Source organism: Protomyctophum parallelum (assembly GCF_964188405.1).
Source record: "Protomyctophum parallelum genome assembly, chromosome: 19".
Taxonomy (NCBI): Eukaryota; Metazoa; Chordata; class Actinopteri; order Myctophiformes; family Myctophidae; genus Protomyctophum; species Protomyctophum parallelum.
In genome coordinates, this window is record NC_139717.1 from 38430706 (window position 1) to 38435468 (window position 4763).

The following is a 4763-nucleotide window of genomic DNA, read 5'->3' on the forward strand; positions in this document are numbered from 1 at the left end:
TAAATGTCTTGATCTTAATTTTTTTTCCTTGTCTGCCTGAAATTTATTGTAATGAAAGGCTGGCCCAAAATCCTGTCTGAATTCTAAAAGGCTGCTGTGTTTATCAGAAAGCACAATGAGTTATGAATTTGTCTTAGAAACTTGTGGTGGAAAGCATTTCCACATGCTTGGAGTAGGCTAATGGTAGTGTCTAACATGACTTGAGTAGCATTCCATTTCCTTTTATGGAGAAGTGTTACCCATTCCCAAATGATTAACGAACGGCTGGTTTTTGTATACAGAAGGAAATGCATGTGGAACTACTAGGCCAATTGTAAACTGTGTGGATCAATGTTGCCATGAAATACATTCCCAGAGCTTAGAGCTTTAACAGAATCAAAGAAAGATTTGGCCATTTGCCATTATGTGCTGCAAAACAAAACAAAACATTGGAAGTCAAGATTTGAATTAAGAACGCTAAGGTGAAATTCAATTTCACCAAGGTTCATGTTTTAGGTTATTAGAGGATTATAGTTACCCCCCCCCCCCCCATTTGCTGCTTTCATTTTAGCGATTTGACAGGGGTGCAGGGGCATTCGAACATGGGGCTAAATATTCATTTCTTTACAACATTTTATGGTTTCTTTATTTACTATAATCCTCCTAGACCACAGGAAAGTACATCTAGCTCCCATAATGTATGTCAGTTTGTCAACACCTCCTTCACACCAGTAGTTCCCGTGATCTTTTGTGGCCAGATGGGGTCTAGTAGGATTATATAAAAAAATAAATCGACATAAAATGTAAAATACATATTTAGCCTCATGTTCGAATGCCCCCACCCCTTGTCAAAAATAGTTAAAATCGGCAACCTAAAACATGACCCTTGGTGGGAAAAAAACAAAGTTGTCTTTTAAACTATACTTTGTTAAATCAGGGAGCTACCTCTGTGACTCATTAGTTGTTGCTAGACATGTAGAAACTTTTTAATTTTTTTAACAATCTGCCTTGGGTCTAAATGGGTTAAAATATAGAGCGCCGCATTCCCTCCCCCTTTCAGAAAAACGAGTGGCCCAGGAAATGAAAACCCAATTCATTCTCCCATCGGCACTTCTTATTTAATTTATTTAAAAACGGTTACGCCGCGGACAAAGCCAACTCGGATCGTGACAAATCATGACAATGAACACAATGTTTTGGGCCAATCAAATTATTTATAAGACGAAAAACAAAACAAATAGTGTTGTCTCCTGACTTTCTTTTCTTCTTTCTAATGATTTGATCGGCCCAAAACATTGTGTTCATTGTCATGATTTGTCACGATCCGAGTTGGCTTTGTCTGCGGCGTAACCGTCTTTAAATAAATTAAATAAGAAGTGCCGATGGGAGAATGCATTGGGTTTTCATTTCCTGGGCCACTCGTTTTTCTGAAAGGGGGAGGGACTGCGGCGCTCTATTGTACTTTCAGCTTGCAGAGCTGATCAATGACTAATCACGTGATCTAATGATGATTTTCATGATTGGCTGGCCTCTAAGCCAATGGGCGACTAGCCCTGTACGGCCAATGGGACACTAAAGGCCTATTCATAGTCTGGATTTTCGGTGGTGAGGTGACCACCTCTCCGGTGGTGAGCTGACCACCGGAGCTGAAATAACGTTGAGCGGTGATGAGTAAAAACAGAAGGGCTGGAGCGGTGGCGGTGGTTTGCTCTTCACCGCGGCTCGTGACGTCATGTTGTAGTTCGGTGGTCACCCCACCACCTTAAATCCAGACTATGTATGAGCCTTAAGGCCTATTCATAGTCTGGATTTTCGGTGGTGAGGTGATCACCGCTCCGGTGGTGAGCTGACCACCGGAGCTGAAATAACGTTGAGCGGTGGTGAGTAAAAACAGAGAGAAGGGCTGGAGCGGTGGCGGTGGTTTGCTCTTCACCGCGGCTCGTGACGTCATGTTGTAGTTTGGTGGTCAAACCCACCACCGTAAATCCAGACTATGTATGAGCCTTTAAGCCTGCTCTCATCTCCCCCACCTCACCATGACTAGAGACTGCAAACATGACTACAGAAAGCCCCACTAAGGTACAATATGCAAGATGATGGAATGGATGGATGATATAATGACTTGAGTCAACAGCTGCAGTGTCATACTTGGACTTTAGTTATAGCAAGGCTTGGTTTAACCCATTAAGACCTTGAAGCCTATTCTACAAATGCTTACTAAATCAGTATTTCTCACTTTTCAAAATGTTAAACTTGTTCATCTGCTATTTCTTTAATAGCCAAAGCAATAGTCTAAAATGTAACAGATGCTTTCCCAGTTTAATGAGTTTCAATCGCCTTTATAATTTCATGTCCCAGATGGAATTTCTGGTCAAAACCAGCTTCATACCACAGGCCACGGCCCATAGTCGACGCTGTGTTCGCTGCGGTAGTAGTCCTTTCTGATCGTCCAGCGGGAGACCAGAAGTGATGTGATATAATGGATTGCATTTGTATAGCACCTTTCTATGCACTACAGTAAGTGCTTCACTGCTTACTCAAAGCGCTTCACAATGGTGTTAAAGGGATCTGTACAGTACATGCTCAGAAGGACAATACATTAATGAGGCAAGACAAGAATTTAGACTTAGAAGTATGAGCGTTTTTACTCTAGTAAGGAGCCAAACTTACATGACCTGTCATGACCAGAGCTTATAGCCTACAGTACACTGCTACCACAGCATGCAATGTCACCACCACGGATATACGACACTTTCAGCCAGGTGGGCTCATAATTCAGCCCGGGAAGTGGAGTTGTGGAGGCCCTCGAAACGGGGCAGACGAAACGAAACACTGACGAATCAAGAGCGTGCGAGCGCATTTTGGGTCACTTTAGGTCCTACAGTGACCTAACAGGCTGCGCTGCAGCCAGTTTGGCTGAGATCGGCTGCTGTGCACAACATTATTATGTCACAAAGCAACATGATTATATAGGCTGTTACCTTGTTAAAAGATAATTGTGTATCTTCGAAATTAAATATATGAATTGGCAAACAGTCAACGCCAGCGTCCTCACTTCCCACATTCACAGTATGTCGTTTTTTTCATGATTTCCATCATTGGGGGGACACTGGGGTGTCCCCCCAATGCCTGAAGAGTGTCCCCCCAGTGCCTTCCCAGTGTCCCCCACTGCCTAGTCCCCAGTGTCCCCCATGTGCCTCCCCAGTGTCCCCCCATTGTCCCACAGTGTCCCCCCAGTGCCTCCCCGGTGTCTTCCCAGTGTCCCCAGCCCCTTGTAATGTTAGAAATGAATAAAATAAAGAAAGAAAATAACATATTGGTTAAATAAATGTGCTGTGTTTCTTTTATTCTATTACAGTGTTCATAGAACAATATCTAAAGTCAGTGCAGTATATGAATGTGGTGAGCCTGAACAGTCTGACAAACACATAATTAACACCTGTCCCCTGTGCAGACCATCTCAAAAACAATCTATTTTGAGAGATGATACCCAAAACCAGGACACACATGGTTGTTATTAAAAACACTGAATGATTTTGCTGTTTACAACTGATTGTGTCCAGATAGCTCAGCTGGTAGAGCACCTTTCTACCACAAGGTCATGGGTTCAAATCTGGGCACTGCCAAGTCAGTGTATAAAGGCTCATACATAGTCTGGTTTTACGGTGGTGGGGTGACCACCGAACTACAACATGACGTCACGAGCCGCGGTGAAGAACAAACCACCGCCACCGCTCCAGCCCTTCTCTCTGTTTTTACTCACCACTGCTAAACGTTATTTCAGCTCCGGTGGTCAGCTCACCACCGGAGCGGTGGTCACCTTACCACCGAAAATCCAGACTATGAATAGGCCTTAAGTCTTCAAGATCCCCCCCATCAAAACTGGCTGCATATTGTTCTTATTGCCGTCTTATCTTATTCCCTTTCCCTTTCCCCTCACTGTATATGTATCTTTTCCCTTTTTGCTTCCTATATGATGAATTCCTGTTCTGTTCTTTAACTACATAGAAGTGTCTATTTGTATGTCTCTAAATATTTTGATGAATTGAACAATGTGGACCCTGTTGTAAACAAGTGTAATGCTTAATTGGGTCGTCCACTCACAGTTAACAGTCTTTGTATTGAGTTTGTGCTTGAAATGTACTGTAATTCTACAAACTGTTAATAAATATATCAATCAATCAATCCCACCTTATCGCTGCTTGCAGCTATACAGACTCTCAGACTGGGGGGTCCGGGGAACCCCTGCAGTACCTACCTGTCGGTTGCTGGGGTCTGAGGACCCCCTGCAGTACCTACCTGTCGGGTGCTGGGGTCCGGGGACCCCCTGCAGTACCTACCTGTCAGTTGCTGGGGGTCCCAGAGATAGAAATGCCACTAAATGGGGGTCCGTAGCCTAATGCATGTCAAACTAGCCCTAAACATAACTTGACAAAAACATGTAGTCCGAAAATTACCAACGGGGCTTGAACTGGCAAAATTACGATGATAGAACTCAAAGACGGATGACTAGCCCACTAGACCACTGAGGTCGTTAGGAGTTTGGAGATCACCGTCTGTATTGTGTATTTAAGCCGTGACGTCAGCCACTTCTGATGGTCCAAAATGATGAAAAACGAGGATATTTTTTTTTCCAAAAATTAAAAAAACCCATCGTTTTTTCATTTTTTTCATTTTTTTCAAATCCTCAAAAATGATGAAAAACGGCGTGCTATAGTATGCTGTACGATATAGGCTATAGCCCATGGTCCAAAATGATGACGTTCTCTACCGCAACATACTTA